Consider the following 23702-nt stretch of genomic DNA (forward strand, 5'->3'; position numbering starts at 1 on the left):
TACTGGAAACATCCAAGCCATCTGCACAATTGCCTCTGGAGATTCCTGCCCTTGAATTGGGCTTGTTTTTATATAATAGATTTTCTGTTTATTAGTTATCTATTTTACAATTTAAAGCTTGGATTCAACAACCAAAGCATTTCACAACATATCCAGTCATTCGTCATGACTTCCAATGATCACCATTCTGGGCAACACAGACGCTTTCTCCATGCCATGAACTTCTACTAAATTGGTCACCCAGGGATGCCTGGGTGGCTCAGCAGCTGAGCGTCTGCCTTCAGCTCAGGGCGCAATCCTGGAGTCCCAGGATTGAGTCCCAAATCAGGCTTGCTGCGAGGAGCCTCCTTCTCCCTGTGCCTGTGTCTCTGCCTCTCTCTGTGTGTCTCTCATGAATAAATAAAATTTAAAAATCTTAAAATTTGGTCACCCAGAACCCACATTTCTGCAAGATTTCAGTGAGGATGAGAAAAGCCTAAAAGATGCGCTTCTATACCTGAAGAAATATTGAAGAAAATTCTATATATCTGAAAGCCCTTTGAGCAGAACAGATTTCAGAGCAATAATGTGAGACCTTATAAAATATAAGTCCTGGCAGACCAATTTAATCATTTTCAGGGACGTGTGGTAAGCCAAATTGAGGGAGAGGAAGCCAAGGATATAATGTGCCTTGACTTTACAAAGATCTTTGTTCTGTGCTAACAAGAATACTTGCCTAGAAATCGAAAATAAGGTAGTTCAGGGTCACACAATTTCAGGCATTTCTAAGATGAAGACACGGCTCCTTTCCTGGGCTTTTGCTTTATTTCTGCCTGGGACACCACTGGCTTCGCTTTCACAACAGGGTGGAAAGGTGAAGAGAAAGGGCTAGGCAGCCCATGTTCCTAGGGTACTTCCTTTGCACAAGAAGTAGCAGGGAGGTAGGACACACAGCAATATGTTTACATATTGCCCTTGAAGTTTGCAAAGCATATTGCATGAAAAATGGCTATAGGAGTGTGTGTGTGTGTGTGTGTGTGCACATGCACGTGTGTGTGTGTGTGTGTGTGTGTGTGTGTACTGGGAAGAAAAGGTGAGGTGACCAGAAGCAGCAAAAAGACCAGAGTGTCCTTTGAATGAATTACCTTTCAATCTTTACATGCCTAATGAGCAAGGTTTCAGTACCTAGAAATGCCCTGTGCTAAGAATACTGGATTCAGCAAGGAAGTTCAAGTGTTATTCTCGCCCTGAAGGATGTTGTAGTAACTGAACTTGCTTGGTGGGAGGCCCTTTGCCTCATGCGTGGTTATGTTTGCACCAGATTCAACTGGAATGAGCTGGAGCAACCTACGTGTTGCCATCCATAGAGTGCCCATCCTAGGGAACTCAGTTGCACAGGTGTCTAATCTGTTAGCTGTGGGGGTACTTAGAACTTTAAATGTGCTGGTTGCCTATTTTGGATGATAAGTCCCCTATGGATAGGAGCAATGTTTTTCTTTCTTTTTTTTTTTTTTTTTTCCTGTCCTCATGTTCCTGATGCTTACCAGCATGGTGCCTACCAAATACTGTGAGGAGGGAAGACAGCAGGCAGGGAGGGAGGGAATGTGGTGAGTTTAAGAACCTAACGTGGACCAGCCAGTTGCAGAAGATAAATGTGGTGGAAAGAGAGGAAATTGGGAAGGTGAGAATCAGGTGTGGGCAGTAAGGCAGGAAAACTGCACAGGGGTGAGAGTAGTAAGAATAAGAACCTAATCCCCCAAAACTTTCTGCATCAGGACTGGGAGGGAGGCTGTGCTGGAGAGCAGGATAGACTGGTCCCAGTTTCTGACAATGGGGGCCCATGAAGAAATGCCTTTGTTCCTCCTCATGGTCGACAAGAAGGCCACTGTGAACCTGGTATTTGGTAGCGCAAGTGGCCCAGTGCCATCTCTAAAATTATCTTCTGCCTCCCTCCCTGGCCACTTTATCTCTTCTTATATTTTCATAAAGGCAAAATTGGGTGAAATGAATAGCCTGGGCTGCCTTCTTTTGCGTTAGTCTTATTTCCTCCAAAACCATTATATTTCTTCTTTTATATTCTTCACAGTTCTGATAGTGTCTTACACAGAGTAGGTGCTTCAGAAACTAGCTTGAGAAACTCTCTGTACTCCTGATGGAAACTCTAGGGAGACCATCCTACTTCCTAGTTTCTTTCAGGTCAAGAGGCATCTGTAGGGCAGCTTACTGATAGATTTACTTTTGGCTCACATTTGAGTGAATTTCTGCCACTAATAGGCCAGTCCAGGAGTAAAGCACCATTTCTTAGGAAGGGACAAGGAGAGAGACAGATTTCCCCTTGGCTTAAGCTTGCTGACATGGGAGACAGAAAATGGTGTCACACAGGATGGGTCACAGCTAACCCTCTCCCATCTTGAGAGAGAACAGACTTGCATGACTTTGCAAACTCTCTCCTTCTATTTCAATGGCTGACGAAAGATAGCCTCCAACTTATTTGTACAGAGAAGAATGAGTATTTCAGAATAGGAAACGTCCTCCTGTGCACAGAGGGTAGTAATTCGGAATCCTGAAGTGCTAGATGCAATGCAGGATGTTGTTTTCAAGAAAAGTTCAATTTGATGTCTGATGTCATGACCAAATATATGCCTGTCGTTAAGTATTTTTTTGACTTTTGTCCATGAAGATGGAGAGAATGCTCTTGAAGAGAAGGAAAGAGCTTTGTACTGATGTTGCCTAGCAACCAAAACCTATTTTTTTCCAATTTGTTGTTTTAAAAAATTCTACATCATGTTAAATCAATCTGAGTTTGAGGCATACACTTCCTGATTGTATTTAATGGCTGCTGGACATACACAAGAAGGTGGAAACATTTCCTTTTGGGTATATAATTTTCTAATTGGCCTATGCAGTCTAGGAGCAACTGTCGTTATCTTGAGATATATGTACAATTTGGGCAGAAAGGGACCATTGGGACAATGCTGAGTATCTGTTCTCCCAGCAGGGATCACCTTCTTTGGTCCTGGACTGAAGGCTGAACCACCCCTCCTGACCATACCCTCTCTGGTTCTGGACCTCAATCCATGGGTGTCATGTCTTTATCAGCCCAGTCTACATTTTGTCTCTGTTTTCAGCTAATGTGTCCCTTTGATTAATAACATGGTGTGATGGTGTCTCACTGATGCTTCTGTGGTTTTATTTTTTTTATTTTTATTTTTTAAAGATTTTATTTATTTATTCATGAGAGACACAGAGAGAGAGAGAGAGAGACAGAGAGAGAGACAGAGAGACAGAGACACAGGCAGAGGGAGAAGCAGGCTCCATGCAGGGAGCCTGACGTGGGACTCGATCCTGGGTCTCCAGGATCAGGCCCTGGGCCGGAGGCAGCACTAAACTGCTGAGCCACCCAGGCTCCCCGCTTCTGTGGTTTTAAAGTGTGGTCCTGGATTGGTGATTCAGAAGACTTGGGTTCCCATTCTAGCTTTGCCATTGACTGGCTGGCTGTACTTGAGCAAATTGCTTGGCACCAGTTAGACTATAAACTGTGCTGTAGGAACAAATGAATCCTAACATCTCTGTGGCTTCACACCACAAAGGCTAGCTTCTTGCTTATGAAAATTCTGATGAGCATTGGGGAACTCTCCAGGGCAGCTTTCTCCCATGGGATGATTCAGAGATCCAGGTAGCTTTTACAGCATCTACAACCTCAACATAGAGGCCACCAAGGGGAAAGGGAGATAGAGGAGCACACAAACTCTTCACTATTTAACCTGGCAAGTGGCATGTCACTTCTGTCCACAGGGCATGGCCCACAACTAGTGACATGACCATAACCTAACTTCAGGAGATATTGGGAAATGTAGGAGAACGTTTGGAATATTTGGTGAGTAGGAGCCACTCTCCTCCTGTAAAGACCTAGGAGGCTATGAAGAACCACACTGCCATGATTCCAGATTAGGTATTCAATCTTCTCTAAACAGAGCTCTATTTTTAAAAGGAAGAGATTAGCATTGTCTTCACCCACTCTCTTTATTGTACTGGATTGAATATTTTCACTTTTCTTTATACCATAAAAATGATTCCCTATTTTTAGAAAAAAATCAAATTAGAAAAAAAGTATTTCTATGGGCTAAACTTTTTTCAAAACAAATTCTTCAGTTGGAAGGATTTAAGACAATTCTGATCATTTATTGTCCTAACTACTTCTTTAGCAGACAATGAAAAAAATGTACAATGTGTACAAACAACTCATTTTTCACTGAGAAAAACATCTATTTGACTTTGTGTCCAAGGATTATAATGTTATCCTTAAATTAGTGCTGAATTCTCAGAGAAGTAAGTAACTTTAAATGAAGAACAGACACAAGAAAAAGGAAATTCAAGTTTACTCACTTTTTTTAAAAGAAGATATGCCCATGAATACTTAAAAATAAATACTTTTAATTCCATCCTTATTCTCTATTTAGTGAGATTTCTGGCAGTTTGGTAAAAGGACTGTGTACACCTATTCTTTGATGATAGCCTCTCCAGCATTGAAAATAGATGAACCCAAATTCTCCATGTCAACCAGTTTTATGCAATATGTACAGTCCTTTTTGTCTTATGGACAGATGGAAACATTTCCTAAGTTCCTCTTGTGGAGGATCATTATTTAACATATTCATCCAAATCAAATGAATTCTAGACCTATTCTTCCATTTTGGATTTTTAGCAGAGCAGGTTTTAATTTAGTACATTATCTGCAGTTTTTTAAAATTCCATAAATCCCCCTTACTCTGGGATAAGGCATTTCTAATAGTAGGTTACTCTGGTTGGTGGTTTTAAAACATGGATGAAGGTTATTTGACTCACTTGCCATCAAGAGGTAAGGTATATGTCCCCATCTCTTGAATCTGGGCAGACTTGTGTTGCTCTGATCAGTAGAGTATGGCAAAAATGATGTAGTATGGCTTCTAAGGTTTGATACTAAAAGGCCATGCTACTTTTGTTTTGGTCATTGGAACACATGTTGTTGGAGTCCTGAGCTGCCACAAGCCATGTCGAGAGGCCACGTGCGGAGGTTCTAGCCAATGATCCCAGTTTAGCCAAGTTTTGGAATCATGACAGCCCAGGTACTGGACATGTAAATGAAGACCCCAAAAGATCCTATCCCCTACCCACTCAAGTCTTCTTTGTAGGGGCTCTTTAATCTCTGTGGAGCAGATGCAAATATTCCCAATTTGCCGTTTCTGAATTTCTGCCCCACAGAATCTGTGGGTATTATCAAACAGTGGTTGCCAGAAAAGTTACCATCCCTGCTGGCTTCAAATTTGGGGTATGCATTATCATGCTTTTTGTCCATTTATAAATGGAAAATATTAATACATTTAGCACAAAATCCACATATTTAAGTGGGCATTTTCTTTGACAAGGCCATATTCAAAAACAATATAATTTTATTTGATTTCTTGCTTCCCTACTGCATGAAATTCTAATACTTCAGGGCATGGATTGAATCTTTTCATCCCTGTATGCCCAGAGTCTGGTACTTAGGAGGCATTTAGCACATGTTAATTGAATGGAAAAAGAGAGATATTGACACCAATATTGACAGATGCCATAAGTTGCTAAGAAATTTTATTAATCAGAATTGCTCAGAATTTAAATTATGAGGTTGATGAGTCTACTCTAATCGTCAGTTACCAGGGGTTGGCAAACTATGGTCCATGGGCCACATCTACCCTGCCGTTTATTTTTATATAAACACAATTTTATTAGGAAACAGTCATGCTTATTCATTTACGTAGTACCTATAACTGCATTTGTGCTAGAGTGGCAGAGTTAAGCAGCTGTGACCGAGACTGGATGGCCTGCAAAGCCTAAAATATTTCGTATCAAGTCCTTTCCAGAAAAAACTTTTCCAACCCCTAAGTTAGACAACCCAAATGTTAGCCTAGTAGCTTATGAAAACACTGAGAATTAGTATAGACACCCATAGTGCTTCTCACACTTAGGTGAGCATCAGAATCCCCTGGAAAGCTTGTTGAAGTGCAGAATGCCTGGCTTCTCCCCTCCAGTGTCTGACTCGGTAGGTCCAGAGTAGGGTCTGAGCATCTGCATCTGAACAAGTTCCTGGGTGGCCTTGGTATTGCTGGTCTGGGGACCACACTTTGAGAAGCACTGGAGGAGTAGAAATAGGAATAAAGACATTTCAATTTCTATTCCTGGCTCTCTCGTGACTCTGCAGCTGGATGATCTTGAGTAAGGATCTAATTTTCTACCTGTAAAGTTAGGAGACGCGTCTAATGTAGGCCTTCCCAGCCAAGTTCCTAAGATACTGACTCCCTCAGCCCTCGGGGAGGCTGGGTGGGACCCTGAGCAACTTCTGTCATTTACCCAGAACACTTTGCAAATATTGTCATTGTCTACTTGTGCTATGGCATGTAAAACACAGAGAAGTGTTGCAACAAAGAGTTTTAAAGGTCTGTTTAGCTCTGAAATATTATGGGTTTAGATGTTTTGGTTGACAAGCACCTCCATCTCAACTATATCATCATTGTCCTCTGAACATGGCTGTTAGTGTGCACCATGCATGTGTGGCCCTTGCATTCCCTTCTTATAAATCAGATTCTAGAGATGTTTTCCTACTTAGTTGCTAACTTTTTCTCAGACTGAGATCAGGGGTCTATTAGTCTGATAGTCTAATGCTCAAATCCATTAGAGCACATGGATTTGATGTTCATTCAATCCTTCAGCATTTTTCGGCACTCTTTTGAGTCTGGGGGCTGCCTGGGGTTTATTCCTTCTACTTTTTAATAAAACCATCCATGTTCTCCAACGGCCATGTGGCTAGAGAGTGGGGCTATCTTTCCACTGCTTCTTCCTCTTCTCAGCTCCCACAGAGAGAAAAACCAGAGACAGCTGTAAAGAGACAAGAAATCTTTTCTTCCCATCTAAAGAGTTCTCCCTGGCAGGTTGTAACTTTATAAATGTCAATTGAATGAATGAGTAAACAGATGGCCTAGTGTGGTGTCTACAAGGCAATAAACGATCAAGCATCACTGCTTACTGCTATCTATAATGCAGGCACTCTCTATGTGTGTTTGTGTGTGAATGTGTGTCTTATACATGTATATGTACATATATGCACACAAATATGAATAAATCTTTTGTTAAAGACACTGGCTGTGTTGAATCTACTTCGTAGTTATTTCCATGCCCTTCCATCCATTTTGAATACCTACTAAGCTCAAGTTTGCATAAGACATTGTACAAAGAAAAGCAAGGCACGGCTTGTTATTTTCAGTGAGCTTACAATTTGCTCCATAATTATTCTTTGAAAAACTAGCTGAGAGAGAAGGTGGGCGAAAATGCTTTACTGAGACATCATCTTTTGTTGTAGGGATTGGTTTATAGTCTCTGTCTAGTGCCTCCAAATGATCTCAAAATGGAATTACTTTGTTGCATGGTGAGCATGAGTCATCATCTAGTGAAGTGGGCACTGTGAATTCTAGAGGCAACACAGCTAGAACAAAATTTATGAAGGTAGAAAGCCAAACTTGGAAGGGAGCCTGCTTTAGAATAAGCTGAATGATCTAAGGTACACAGTGTATCTTTCTGCACTGAAAAGCTCTCTGGTTTTGTTGTGTAGATGAGTTTAAAAGGCCATTTCTAACTTTTGGTATTACGGCTTCTCTTTTGTAGGGATTTTGCACATTTGCCTGTCTGGGACTAAATGTCTGATTTGCCACCGATCTTAACCAGGCGTAATTGGTATTGAATGATTGATTTGACAAACGTTTATGGAATGCATACTATTGATGGATGCTGGTGTAGCTACAGAGATAAGTAAGATATGATTCCCATCCTCAGACTGGCAGAAGAGAGAAAAACATCATAAACACCACAATGACATAAATCCTGCAAAGATGTAGAAGGGAGTACTAACTACTTGAGTAGCTAGGGAAAACTTCATGGGAAAAAACACATTTGAGGCTTAATGTCCAAAAAGTCATAAGATGCTGTGTGTTGCATCAGAATGGCCTCCAATGCAATTAGTGACTTTCTGGATTGAGGTGAAAGCCTGGAAAATAGATGGCAAAAAAGAAATTTTTCTTTACTATAATATGACCTCATTTAAGGGAGTTGATATTTTTACTATGAAAGAAATGTATTTTTGAGTACCTTCCTGAGTGTGGATAGGCTAGGATGGGTGAAGTGGTGCCTGGGTATTATCAAGGTGGAGAGGTTTTATTGTTCTACATAGTAGAAGGCCAACATTGGGAGCCAGAAGGATTAATGTGGAAGAGTGATGAGAGGTCCAAGAAGAAGTGAGAAGCCAGTTAGATCATGGAGAGTGGGTCTCTAGGTGGCCTAAAGAGGAAAAGAATCCCTAGTGGCAAAGTGGTCTGATGACATAAGGACATGATTGTCTAGTGTTCTACCTGAAGTTGCCTGCATTATCCATTGTTGAGATGCATTGCTGAGTCTTCCGAAAGTTTCATTCAACCCAGCACGCGCACACATATGCTTTGTGTGGGTGGTGATTTTGTTGAAAATGAGCTAAGAGCTGCATTCTGTGGCTGATTCTTTGGGGTGCAAGAAGGAGAGAGAGCATGAGAAAGAGGTCAAGGAATGAGGGTTCATGGCAATTTTCTCTGAAGATTGGTGGAGAAGTGGTGGTGATCGCAGCCAATATCCATCTTTCAACTAGAAGTATAGAATTTGCTGCAAAGTACCACCTTCTCTATGCTGCTGTCTTGTGTGATGTAATAATAATTAATAATAATGTAATAATAATTACTTAGTGATATTGTATAGGATAAAATAAAAGCCTTAATTTAAAACTTGGATTCTCTGAGGCTGAGATACCAAATTAATTTGGAACACATGAACTTTTTCTATCACTTTTCACTTTATTCTGCTCATATGCATTTTGAAATGAGTGAGATGTAAATAAATGAATAAATAAGAACAATTACAAATTAGCTTCTTTTGAGATATTTACTTTGGCAGCATTGGTTAATTGTGTTGGTTATGATGTGAATTCCTCTGATCCTTGGCCAAACACACTGATTCTGTCACACATGATTTATTGCAGTTTTTGGATTAAGAAATATCTTTCACGTTGGAAATTGCTGTGTTTGGCCATGTGCTGCTTAAGTATAAATTAAGAATTTGTTTCTATCAACTCGATCAAGTGTTGGAAGAAGTCCCATAATTTGTCTTCTGGAACACAACACAAAATCTTTTTCTCTAGAGAAATAATAAGTGTTTCACCAGAACATTTACTGAGGGCTTACTATACGCACAGAACTGTTCTAGGGGCTGAAGGAAAAACAGGGTCCTGATTCTGTTCATGAGGTGGTAACCGAGAAACATACCTAATAAAATGATAATCAGCAACACGATGAATGTAAAAAGTCAAATGAATAGAAATGTTGAGTACTCACTGGTAGACTAGCAAAATGGTGACTGCAGTCAGAAAAATCTCTTAGGAGATTTGCTGTGGACTGCATTGTGAAAATATCTTTATTTTTTAGAAGTTTTATTGAGTTAGATTAGGAAAAAAAATGACATGTATTTAAATTGTAAAATTTGATTTGTTTTGGCATATGCATTCACGTATGAAACCATCAAACCAAGATAATGAACCCATTCATCACCCCCCAGTTTTGCCATGCTCTTCCCTGGTTCCTCCCTCTCATGCCTTTCCACCTTTAGGTGGTCACTGATCTGCCACTGTCATTGGAGTTTGCATCTGCTAGAAATTTTTACTTGACTGCTTTTACATAGTGTAATTATTCTGAAGTTCCTCCAAGTTGTTGCATGTCTCACTAGTTCACTCTATTTTTTTAACTGTGTAATATAACCAGTTGTCTGAATATAGCACAATTTGTTTAGTCATCTGTTTCCAGTTTTTGTTTTTTACAAAAAAAAAAAAAAACCCCACATTTTGTGTGTGTCCTGGTGGAACACTGGGAGGATCTGTTTACTTTCCTCTGTGTGCCCTCCATAACCATTGATATGACTATTCTACTAGATCGGGAGGAAGGGCTGCCAATTGGGGTTTTGGGCTTTGTGGTTTTGGGCAAATTCATCTATAACATGAAGATGCTAATATTATAGGGTTAAAATGAGATTGTATGTGTGAAACTGACTGGCACATAGTGTCTAATTAATGTTATTTCTTCTGGATTAAAATAAGTGCAGCCTACAGTGAAATTAAGAAGTTTGATAATACCAAATATATGTGAGTCAATAAAGTCTCCTATACACTGCTGGTAGGTGGGTAATTTGGTGTAATCCCTTTTCACAGAAATAATAATATAATTTTTATTCTTGGAATATGATGTGGTGAAACATGTTAATAAATTTCTTCTGTATCAATACATTTTGAATTTCTGGAATAAACTCTACTAGGTCAGATGTGTTACCTAATTCCAAGCAGATATTATTTGCTAATATTTTATGAATTTTTAAGTAATATTCATACATCAGTTTGATCTGTGCTTGACTTTTTAAGTCTTTTCTGGATTTTGGTATCCATATTACTTCATTAAAACGTATTTAGAAGTTTTCCTGCCTTTCTCATGCTCTAAAAGAGTTTAAATAATGTTGGATGTATGTGTTATTTAAAGACTTCTTAGAATTCCCCTGTGAAACCACCTGAGTCCATTACTTTTTTAATGGGAAGTTGGTGAGAGAATGGTATTTGACAGTTTTTCCTATTTCTTCTATAGAAACTGATCTGTTAAGATTTACTATCTTGCCTAGAGCTGGTTTAGGTAAATGTACTTTTCTAGGAAATGATGCATTTTATCTAATTTTTCAAATTTCACCGTGCAAATTTATTTGTACATAGTTGGTCAAAAAGCTTATACAATTATTGTAATTTTCTGTAGTTATAGTTCTTACTCTTTTAAAGAAGTTTTACGTATTTGTGGTTTCTTCCACTTGTCCTGTGGTCTGTTGCTATGTAACAAACCACTTCAAATCACAGTGGCTTAAAACAACATTTATTTTTGCTTTTGGATCTACAGGTTAGCTGCAGCTCAGGTAAGCTAGACTGGACCTTAGTATCTGGGTTCCAGGTTCCAGGCTGCAGTTTGGGTTCAATTTGCTCCATGTGTTTCTCATCTTCTCTGGTCCAGTGGCTTCCTGGGACCATGCTGCCCAAGACGGATGGACCCACGGAAGCAGATGATGCCTCTTGAGTTATTCAGTGAAGTACTTGTATGCTGTCATTTAAACCTATGTTTCATCAACCAGTACAAGCCATATGGCCAAAGCCAACACCAATGATGTAGAAGAGCTCTGCCTACTATAGTTGGTGTTACTAAAAAGTCACATGACAAAGTAAGTGGCTATATAATTCTATGATTGAGTGGGCATAAGAATGGACGACAACAATTTCTCCTACCACAGTCCATCTACTCTTTGATCTATTTTTTTTTACATGCAAAATACACTTACTCTTACAGAAGGCATGCCAAAGTCTCATCCATTTATGACATCTGGGATTTCATTTATATTCATTTTGCATTTGGTTGCTCTTGACTGAGAGAACAGTGAATTTAAAGACAATTATTTCCCCTTACTCACCTGGCATGCAGTGATGGAACAGAGACAGGTTAATTTACACAAGTATATGCATTCAGAATGGGGATGAAGAGAAGGTACATGACTGTCATTGATTCGTAGCAATACTCAAATCCTGTGGGCAATATTGCCTGGCTTCTTTACCCTGGGAGTAGAGTATTTGCCTTTATTAGCCTGCACTTTACTCCCTGGGAATGGATTCCCATTTTGTTGTTCTCTATGGCTCTTGACTCTACTCTCTGGAAAGTTCTTTCTTGATCATCATGTTCCTTAGCCACTTCTGAAGCAGAAATGAAGAACATGCTACCTCAGTCTGCTTCCTGCCAGTAGAACGTTGGAGAAAACAAACTCTTATATTTTAAATGGTTATAGAATTAAGCCTGGCTGACAGCGCTTTTGGCAATTCATTAACTTCTAAAAAGGACACAGAATACAGAAACCTACACTTATCACAATGTAATAATGCTAGTACATAATTAAAATAAAGACTGAAATGAAAAAGCCTCTATTGGTTGGAAATTTAAAAATTCCCTCTTAAAAGAACGTCTAGCTATTATATGTCAGAACCTAGGGCTTCCATTAAAGGAGTCACAGTAGATCCTTTCATTTGCATAAAACGGCTCCTAAAGTCTGTGGATATTATCTTTGCTTTTCCCAAAGTACATATAATTAATTCTGGGGAGAGAAGGATATCTGAAAAAGAAATATGAGCCTGGCTAACAACACAATAAGGATCAAATATTTAGAAAACTCATGAAGTTTTAGAGAGACTTGGATTATGGACATTTGTTCCATGTTTTTTGGTGTATAAATATTAAAAACTGCTGTATCTTCTGTTCAGAGTGCCTGCCTTATTCTCAGTGAGTGCTAATTGCCCCCAAATCCTATCTTGTTTAAAACTGTAAAAATTAAAATGGTGACCCGCTCCTCTTCTTCCACCTTTTCATCTTCATGGTCCTTTGCTTATTGTTGAATACGTATTCCTACTTGGCTCTGCCTTTGGCCACATTTCCTTCTATTTGATGGTGTAGTTTTCTCTTGCCTGGTTTCATTACAAATGGAGTGTGAATTTTTTTTCTCTCTTATTCTTCCTGTGGCTTTCCAGTGATTCCCAAGAAGATAAGAAAATATTTTGACTTTACTCTCTTTAAACTGGAAGTTCAACTTTGGAATTGTAAAGACAGATGGGCTTTATGACAACCTTTTGCAATGTACTGATGATAGTTTTGATTAACTAAGACAATTTCAAGGGCAGTATAATGACCAATATTTTGATCTTACTGAGAAAGAAAGAGGGCATTAAAATAATTATTTCTGGATGTGTTGTCTAAAAAACTATCAGATAATCTCAAAATTGCATATGGAATATCTCCAAAGAAGTTTTTCTGACATCCTTAACAATGCTTCAAATGTTCATTCCTCATGTGATTTTTAAAAGGCATTATATAAAAGGAAAATAATATAAATAACACGTGGAAGAAATTCCATGCTACTGAAGTAAACTGAAGCCAATTTAATGTGAATGAATTCTGGTTTGCCTTGTATAATCAACCTTAGATAGAACTTGAAAGTTTTATACCAGGAATGTTAATTTACACCATGAATGCTAGTTGATTAAGTGAGAAGTTTGTGGTAATTTTTTATAGAAGTTTGGGTATTAAATTTTCATCAAGAATTACTTCCTTGATTAAACTATTGTTATTAAGGAGGAAATAAGATTGGACCTGAGTCATTTTGAATCCAGGCATGTAACTCTGTAAAAACATAAACACTTCCTTTATTTGATGCTGTTCCATTAAAATAATTTTTGTGCTGGACAAAGAGAATGATATTGAAAGAGTATTTTATTTTATATATTTTTATTTTTTAAAAAAGGTTTATTTATTTATTTGAGAGAGAGACAAAGAGAGTGAACAAGTGGAGGGGCAGAGGGAGAGGGAAGCAAACAGACTCCCACTGAGCACAGAGCCTATGTGGTGCTGGATCCTAGGACCCTGAGATCAGGACCTGAGCCAAAATCAAGAGTCAGATGCTGAACCGACTGAGCCACCCAGGTACCTCAATAATTTTTATCTTAAAATATTTTGATGCTTACCTAGAGTTTTGGAGTGTAGGTTTTCAGGACTTTCTGTTTCTTATCGTTCAAAGGAGAAAAATCTTTTGCTTTTTGTGACTGATAATAAAGAGTATCACAGATTTTATTAAAATTATTCTCTGTAATTGGCCCCTGTATTTATTTCACTTGAAGATACTTCTGTTTACTGTGAGCATAAGTGCAAAACAAACATTCAAAACAATAACTGCATTGCCAAATCTTAATGTGGTAGTTTTAAACATGTATATAAATTCCTTGATACTCCTCCCTTCAAGGGATGGAGCTTAATTTTCTTCCTCTTGAGTGTAGGCTGCACTTATATTTGCTTCTAAGGAATACGATATGGTGGAAGTGATGGTATTTCGATTCCAAGTCTAGGTAAGAAAAATTATTGTGGCTTTTTTCTAGATCTCTCTTGGATCACTCACTCTCAGGGGAAGCCAGCTGCCATATTGTGAAGACACTTGTATTGTCCCATACAATGTTCATGTGACATGTTCTCCTGACAACATCAAGGAACTAACGCTTTCAATAGCCATGAGAGTGCACCGTCTTGGAAGTAGGTTCTCCAGCCCAAATTGAGTCTTGAGATGACTGCAGCCCTAGCCAATATCTTGACTGTGACTTTATGAGAGCCTTTGAGCCAGAACCATTTAGCTAAGCCACACTTGAATTCCTGATGCACAGAAACCATGCAATAATAAATGCTTATTGTTTTAAGATGGGAAGTTTTTGGATAATTTGTTACACAGCAATAGATAGCTAAAATCCTCAATGTGACCAGTTTCACTCTCTTTATAAGGACAGATTGACAAAGACTTTGCATTTATATTCCACAGAGTACAAAGTAACCAGCTTAATACCCATCGATTGTTTGCTTCCATTTCAATTTCCTGGTTCTGTTTTCGAAGATCTTGATATTCCCTATGACTCCTTAACAGTTGAATCAATACTCAAGAAAAAATAGGAAGACTTCAGTATTTTCTGGATTTAATGGAAGAAAAAGACTCTTTTTGCCATTTGAAGTGAACCTCTTGTCTAAATAGGGAATATTAGAAGCTTAAGTGTCTTTTGGCAAGAATTTCCAGAAAGGGGTGATTGAAATAAAAACTTTTTAGCTCTCCAGTTCCTAAAAATGCTAGTAAATAGAAACCAGAAATAGAAACAACGGCAATGAATCCTGCTGACTTAATCCTACAAATTACTCCATATAGATTGTAAGAGGCATGACTAGGATAACAGCTATAATTTGATAAAGCAGGCCAAAGACAGTCTCAGGATTTGACACAGTGGACATGGAAAACAAAAATTAATCCATTGCCATAAGGACACAATGGATGAGTGGTTACTCTATCCAGTGTCAGGACCTAAGGCAGCCCATTATACCTGGAGCTTCATTGGATTTATAAGCCAATTGGTATCTAAACCCATTTTCCTCCAGAAGGAGGTAGATTTTGGGTGATGAATGTTCAATGATCAATTTCTTCCATCTCATTTCCACCTTAAGACTGATTGATTACTTTCAGATACCTTATTGGGAGCTCCCCCAGAATATCTCCTCCACTTGAAACGCACCATTTAAAAAAAATTATTTATTTATTCACGCGAGACACACACAGAGAGAGAGGCAGAGACAGAGGCAGAAGGAGAAGCAGACTCCATGCAGGGAGCCTGATAAGCGACTCGATTCCGGGATTCTGGGATCATGCCCTGAGCCAAAGGCAGACACTCAACCACTGAGCCACCCAGGTGTCCCTCACACCATTTTGAATTCTACTTCAACAGTCACTAGAAGGGAGGCTTGGTCTCCCAAAGATCTATACAGATAATACCAAGTAAAATGGGTTTCCTTTAATGGCAGGTCAGAATGTATCATTTAAGAACAGTTTATTTCTCCAGAAAATTTATCGTTCTACTCTATCTCATAAAACTGGTGTGAGGGAAAAATTAGTGCAAGTAATTAGGCCTTGGAACAGGCTGTACTTAATGTGGGAGTAAATAATGAAGAAGATTTACCCCCCTCTCTTACTACTGCCTTTCAATAGCTCTATGTTGAGTCTCCCCTAGAGCTGATCTCATTGCTTCCCTAGTTGTTTAAATGCTTTATTTTCATATATTAATATATCAGAGTTTTTTGGTTAATCACAATTTTATTATTTTAGTAGGGCTGCATTTTCAGTTCTTAAAATGTTTTAATGTGGTGAAATATACATAATATGCAATTCATCGTCTTGACGGTTTTTAAGTGTACAATTCAGTAGTATTAAGTACATTCATATTGCTGTGTGGCCATCAGCACCATGCATCTCCAGAACTCTTTTAATCTTACAGAACTGATGCTCTGTACCCATTAAACAATTACTCCCCATTCCCCTTCCCCCTGGTTCCTGGCGACCACCATTCTATTTTCTGTCTCTACACATTTAACTACTCTCATATAAGTGGAATTATACAGTATTTGTCATTTTGTGATTGACTTATTTCACTTTGCAAGTCCTTATTTCATCCATGTTATAGCATGTACCCAAATTTCCTTCTTTCTAAAACCTGAATAATATCCCATGGTATGTATACACTACATTTTGTTTATCTATTCATGATGGACATTTGAGTTGCTTCATGCTTTTGGCGATTGTGAATAATGTTGTTATGAACGTGGCCACACAAATAATCTCTTCAAGACCCTGCTTTCAGGTCTTTTGGGTACATCCCCAGAAGTGTAATTCCTGAATCATATTATAATTCCATTTTTTTTTGTTTTTTTGAGGAACTTCCATTCTGTTCTTTATAGTGGCGACACCATTTTACATTCTCAGCCACAGTGCATGGGGTTCCAATTTCTCCACATCTTTGCCAACACTTGTTATTTTCTGGATTTAAAAAAAATAGTAATCTTCCATATGGTGTGAGGTGGTATCTCTTTGTGGTTCAGTTTTATTTTCACAAAGTAAAATATTGAGCCCAATCTGTCTGATGTCAAAACTTCAAGAACTCGTTAAACACAAATGTTACTCTATTCCCCACTTGACACATACTTAGAAATCTATTATAGGGAAGATGAAGTGAGGACGTATTTGGTTCCTTTGCTTCCTCCTCTCTTCTTTCTACTTTCTCCCACACTTTGTAGCTGCACTTTCCACCTCCAAGATTGAACATAGGAGAGGGAGGATTAGTGGAGAAGAGCAAAGTCTTAAACGCTCAGATCTGCTTCTGATGGTTAAGAAGGGAGCACAGGCTGCAGTGGAGGAGGGTGGCTTTCACCAAAGGTGAGAAATGAGACAGTGTTTTCCACAAGGTGGAGTGGACCCCATGGAAAGTAAGCAGGTTTTCTTTTAGTCATCTTGAAAGGGCCCCATTCTAGAGATCTGCCAGATAGAGCTACATGATTGTAATGGAGAGAATCCTGTGGAATAGTCTGCTATAAGTAGGTGCTAAGTTATGATATTCTGCTACAAGCAGGAGGAACTCCAAGAGGCTAGTCAGGTACTGTCAATAGTAAGTTCCTATTGGAGGAATCTCAAAGTGCTCGATAAGAGCAAGCATTTGGGGATAGGCCACCCCCACGAAAATACCAGAACCAGGTTATATCAGTACTAGTCAGGTAAAGCCTTATCTGCTCCTTCCTAGGCCCTGGGATTGTTGGGCAACCATAGTTAGAGGCAGATGGTGAATGAAGAAGAAGAAATCAGAATGGAAGAAGCTCATGCTTCATCCTCCTTTTTCCATAGATAGTTTCTTCAGTTTGAGTCAAGCCTGAGCTTTGGTCGGAGGAGAAGCTTCAAACTGAGAGATTGAAACTTTGATATAAAATTGGACTGGACTTTTTAATGTATCAAAGTGGGGATGTTTGTTCATACCTGAGAGTGACTTGAACATTGTTATTTGACTAATAATTAATTATGTAGGAGTGTGCTGGAATAGCATAACTGAGTCATGGGCAGGAGCAAGTAGTTTTGCTTGCTTGCACTCTTCTGGATGCAGCTTATTCTTAGTTAAAAAACAAATAACCAGGGGCGTCAGGCCAGCTCAGTTGGTAGAGCATGTGACTCTTGACTTTCGGGTTGTGAGTTTGAGTTCTGTTGGGTATAGAGAGATTGCTTAAAAACAAAAACAAAAACAAACAAACAAAAACAAACAAAAACAAAAAAACCAAATAGAACAGTACCTGGCACATAGTAAGCCCTCAATGAATGTTATGTGTTTTCATTGTCACTTTCAATATTGTTGTTACCACACTTAATTCTTTCATCTGAGATCCTGTGGTGAAGAATCAGTCACGGAAATGCAGGATGGGGGAAAGGGGAGGGGCAGTCCTGAGATCCACAGAGGCTGTTTTCACAATAGTTAGAGTTACTCTATTAAGGTACAGATAAGTACCTGGTAATTCCCATTTTCCATTTGATAAAAGATCCTCAATTAATAATTAATGTGGCTTTAGTACTAATTTCCTCTTGGTTACACTGAAGTAATGAGGTGGTTCAGGTATATTACTAAAACTCTGGAGGTATGGGAGGAGCACAGTGGAGAAATGGGCAGTTGAAGTATCTCATATTTTCAAGCGCCATATGATTGTAATGTAGATTGAAATAATAAAGAAGGGCAGGGTCAGAACAAACTTTCTCAGCTTCCAGGAATCCTAGTGAAGCTGTAACATTGAGACCAGACAAATTTATGGTTAGGTTTATGAAGGGCACCTGTTCCAACCTGAATATGACTCCTATAAAGGATTTCAACCAAGTGTGCAATGGGAGAGCAGATTAAATGCCCATTAACCATCCCTTCCTGAACATTACCTAGCACTGATAATTAGCTTTTGTTGTTGCTCCTGTTAATAAGCTTTCTATTTTATTTTTTTAAAAGATTTTATTTATTTGTTTGAGAGAGAGAGAGTATGTGCAGGTGGGGGGAAGGGCAGAGGGAGAGGGACAAGCAGATATCCTGCTGAGCATGGAGCTCGATGCAGGACTCCAACTCATGACTCTGAGATCATGACCTGAGCTGAAATCAAAAGTCAGACACTTAACCAACTGAGCCACTCAGGTACCCTAATAGTCTTTTTATTTTAGAACAGTTTTAGATTTACAGGATTGTTGGATAGAAGGTACAGAGATCTCCCATATACCTGGAAGCCATTTTTCTCTATTATTAACATTATATATTTATTTAAGATTTTATTTATTTATTTATTTATTTATTTATTTATTTATTTATTTATTTATTTGTGAGAGACACAGAGAGAGGCAGAGACACAGGCAGATGGAAAATCAGGCTCCCTGCAGGGGAGCCCGTTGTGGGACTCCATCCCAGGACTCAGGGATCACACCCCAGGCCGAAGGCAGACGCTCAACCACTGAGCCATCCAGGTGTGCCTATATTAACATCTTAGATGAGTATATACGTTTGCTACAAATGAGCCAGTATTGATATATTATTAACTAAAATCCATACTTTATTGCTATTTCCTCCATTTTACCTTAATGTCATTTTACTGACCCAGGAGCACATCCAGGATGCTACATTACATTTAGTGGTCGTGTTTCCTTAGGTTGCTATTGATTTTGACAGTTTCTCAGACTTTCCTTGTATTTGACAACATTGACAGTTTTGAGAAACAAAAATACTTGTCAAATATATTGTAGAATGCCACTCAGTTGGGATTCATCTCATGTTTTTCTCATGTTTATACTGTGGTTCTGGATTCTGGGGAGGAAAACCACAGAAATAGGTGTTGTCATCGTCACATTATATCAAGGGTACATACAATCAACATGACCTAACTTTTGATGTTGACCTTCATCACCTGGCTGAGTAGTGTTTAACAGGTTTTTCTGCTGTAAAGTTACTCTTTTTTCCTCTGCTTTTGTGTACTGTACTCTCTGGAAAGAATTCAGTTTTTGTAATCCACATTTAATGGCTTCACCTCTTTGAGAATTGAGTTATCTGCATAAATTATTTGGAATACTTCTGCATGGGAGATTAGTTTCTTGTCCCACATTTATTTATTTATTCAATCATTTATTTATATCAGTATGGATTCAATATTTAGTAGTTCACATTATAATGCTGATAATATTATATCAATATTATATGTTGGTTTATAATCCAATACTATATTTATATTGTTGCTCTAATTGTGCCAGCTTTGAGCACTGGGAGGTCTTTTAGTTGTCTCCTGTGTCCCTTTGGCATTCCTCCATCATTGGAAAGTTGTTGTTTATTCACTTGTTTTAGCCCTACCTTACCTTCTGGAGTAATGAGATGCTCTAGGCTCTTCCTGTATGTTTCTTGCCCCAGTTCTAGAATCAGTCATTTCTCCAATGAGCCCTGGTTCCTTTTACAGAGACGGTCCTAGAAACAATGAACTGGATGCTGGGTGTGCTTGTTGCTATTGGCATGTCTTAGTTTCTAGATCCCCTTATCTAACAGACAAATATTTCTATATGTAACCATCTGTATCTGTATTAAGCTAGATAGGAGTTTATACTGCTGTCTTCAGCTCAATCCATTATCACATGGATCAATCTAAACTTCTTCCTTTGCTTATTTGTAATCTCTCACTCTAATAATGAGAAGCTTCACTCCCATCATTATCTGACATTTGCTTAATTATTAAATTACTGTGCACATGTGTAATGGTTTCAGAATTGCTAATCCATACTCTTGTGGGAAAGACCTTTATCAGCTAGATGGGCTTAGGTACAGTTTCTTTTGCCCTTTGTCTTATAGACTCTTCATTTCCAGTGTTATTTAGGCCAGCACCCTATTCTCATTCTACCTTCAGTGAAATTTTCCACATCTATAATATGGCTAGATTTTTTTTTAGAGATTTTATTTATTTATTTATTTATTTATTTATTTATTTATTTATTTATTCATTCATTCATTCATTCATGGGAGACATAGAGAGAAAAGCAGATACACAGGCAGAGGGAGAGAAGCAGGCTCCCTGTGGGGTGCCTGATGCAGGGCTCCATCCTAGGACCCTGAGATCATGACCTGAACTGAAGGCAGATGCTTACCTGACTGAGCCACCCAGGTGCCCCAGTACAGCTAAATTCTTTTGTCACATTCTCCAAACCAATTTATCACAGAGTAAGGGCACAATCAAAGGTAGTTATTCTTCACACATTTTTAAGGTTGCTTGATATTCATAGTTTCACTGATTCACTTAGGCAACTGAATATTGCTAAATATTCAACAAATTGTCTTCTATTAGACAATTGCTTATTATTGGACTGTTATAAATATATCAATAACATGCTTATATATTAATCTTTGTGTATACTCATTGTTTCATTATGGGAAATTTCCAGAGATGATTAAATCTCCAAATTAAAGAACATGAATATATTTAAGGCCCATAATACTTACAGTTGCTTTCTTTTTTTTTTTAATATTTATTTATTTGAGAGAGAGAGACAGAGAAAGAGAGCACAAGCAGGGGGAGTGGGAGAGGCAGAAGTACACTCCCTACTGAACAGGGAGCTGATGCAGGGCTTGATCCCAGGATCCTAAGATCATGACCTGACCCAAAGGCAGATGCTTAACCAATTGAGCCACTGAGGTTCCCCCTACTGCCAGAATGAAATAAGAAAACTGTAGACAAAGAATTGTAATTTATTTATTTCTTAAAAATATTTATTTATTTATTTATTTATTTATTTATTTATTTGAGAGTAAGAGAGCTCTCAAGTGCATGCATGAAGTAGGGGGAGAAGGGCAGAGGGAGATGGAGACAAAATCTCAAGAATCACTGGGCTCCATCCCATGACCCTGAGATCATGACCTGAGTTAAAATCAAGACCCAAGACACTTAACCAACGGAGCCACCCAGGCACCCTGAAAATTATAATTTAAAAATTGGGGTGCCTGGGTGGCTCAGTTGGTAAAACATCTGCCTTCAGCTCAGGTCATGAGCTGGGCTCCTCAGCTGAAGGAGAACGTTGGGCTCCTCGTTCAGCTGGGAGCCTGCTTCTCCCTCTCTCTCTGCTCTACCCCACTTATGCTCTCTTTCCCTCTCTCAAATAAATAAACAAAATCTTTTTAAAAAGTTGTTTTTCAATTTGATACAAACAATATATCTTTTACTTATTGTCTAAGGATGAAAATTTTTTCATTATTTATATTTATTCATTCTTTTATAGTCTATCATGCCCCTTAATCTATTTTCCTTTTGGGTGTAAACTTTGTTTTTCAGATGTGCTCAGTTGTGTGACTGTTCAGTTGAGCTTGAGACCTCATGCTACATTTGTAGCCAATCACTGACCTCCTCCCTGGCATCAGTGATACTGAATGTTCCTGCTTCGTAAGTCTTCCCAAGAGAATTGCCTTTCTGAACACCTACTGTATAGAAGGGATTCCCTCCCCCACTATTGTTCTCTGAGAATCCAAGATACCCTTCCCTGTCTGCTAACAGACACAGGACTTAATTCCTCAGTAACTGTAATCAGCAGTGGCCTTTCTCTTTCTCTTCGAAGTGCTGTTAAAATTTGAGGATTTTCCTCATGTAAGCATCCTCCTGGATTATGGCTTCATAACTCTTTGGAAGGAGTGAGGCTTCCTATGATATTCCTATGACAAAAATGTGCCTGTGTGCACAGTCAACCTGTGCAAAGAAGGGTACATTTTCAAGAAGAATGATCACCTTAGAAGGAATGTTTCTAAACCCAAGACTTTATAATGAATCTATCAGCTGTCAAGAGTCAAGAGACTTGTTTATATCATTCAGATCATGGAGTCTACAATTCTTAGGGTTCTTGAGGCTTTATCTTAGTGGCTTTGGTTTTTCAACGTGGGAGCCTTGAACTTTGTGGTAGACAGTGTAACAGAATTGACAGACAGACCACCAAGTGTTGGCTAGTGGTGGCAGTTGGTTTACTGCCACCCAGCAGGACAATGTTGGATAAGACACCTAACATTTGTGAGCTTCGGTAAAGATGATTGGAGGGGTAGATGAGGGAATTGGGTAGGGTGTTTTTTTAATCTCAAAAACTCTTTTGGTAGCACATCCAATCTGAACTGGTCTTATGGTCACCTATCATAGAGTTGGCAGGTATCAGATAGGCCCAGTCTAAAGACTACAACTATATTGCTAATCTTCTTCAACTCTTAAGAAAGGTCAAATCTATACTCCAGATTCCTCCCTTTTCATAAATGGACTCAGAGGTAAGGTACCAGTGGCTATGTGGCTGAAGTAGACTTTCCTCTTCAACTCTTCACGTTCTTTCTTGTTAAATTTAACAATTCTTTCTTCTTTCCTTAAAGGAAGTCATAAAAACCACTCTTATCCTCAAAGTCAAGTTATTCCTTGAACTAGAAAGTCACTCAGAATTTGGAATTGCAATGTTTTTCAAGGATTTAAATGCAAAGCAGAGTCACCCAAAGGCTACTTCATCATATTTTAATTCTGTTTCATTTAGTGCTAATTTAAAACAGAAACCTGTGGAGCAGAACAGAAGGGATGGCCCTAAAGCCAGGAGGTAAAAGCCTGGGAAAGCAGATAAGGTCCTTCTCTTCCTTCTCTTGATGAATCTCCCCCTCCCTCCCACCCACTCCACCATCCCCTTCACAATGGAGCTGGTGCCAGCTGTCTGCTCCACAGATTCAATCAAATGCACCAGCAGGATGCAGCATCTGCAGGTGTAGATGAGGGTGATAGTGAGGATGTCAGAGGGAGAGATTTATCAGTGCCCTCAAACACACAAGCTCTTCACTTGGCTCATCGGTCGCCAGTGTTTTTTTATTTTGGGTTTGCTCCCTCCACTTCAGATGCTCCAAGAACACTGAAACTTCTTGGGAATTTCGGGCATAGCTGAGAATTTTCTGGCATGAATATGAGAACTGATGAGACAGATGTATGCTTGGCTTGGTGGGGCTGCACTTACTGGCACTCCAGGGCTGATGCTGTAAGACTTGACACAAACAATCATTTCTTACAAGAAGCCAGAGTGCAGGGGATCAAACCAGGCAGAGCTCATGGTCCAAACACTCAGTGTGATGTCCAGAGGTCCTCCCAGGTAGCTTTAAGTACCAAGCAAAACACGAGGCTGGTGAT

At 38.9% G+C, this 23702-nt stretch overlaps 1 long non-coding RNA gene across 3 annotated transcripts in view; it reads left to right on the forward strand.

Moving 5' to 3' along the window:
- LOC140608303 (uncharacterized) overlaps positions 1-23702 on the forward strand; it is a 53502-nt gene that overhangs the window by 6437 nt on the left and 23363 nt on the right. The window contains exons 3-5 of one of the 3 annotated variants that reach the window (XR_012010325.1): positions 11106-11310; positions 13429-13607; positions 14057-14337. This is a non-coding gene — a long non-coding RNA (uncharacterized lncRNA). Of the gene's footprint in view, positions 1-11105; positions 11311-13428; positions 13608-14056; positions 14338-23702 lie in introns of those variants that run through there. The other 2 variants (XR_012010326.1, XR_012010323.1) reach the window with 2 other exon arrangements.

Source organism: Canis lupus, chromosome 17 (genome assembly GCF_048164855.1).
Source record: "Canis lupus baileyi chromosome 17, mCanLup2.hap1, whole genome shotgun sequence".
NCBI classification, from domain to species: Eukaryota; Metazoa; Chordata; class Mammalia; order Carnivora; family Canidae; genus Canis; species Canis lupus.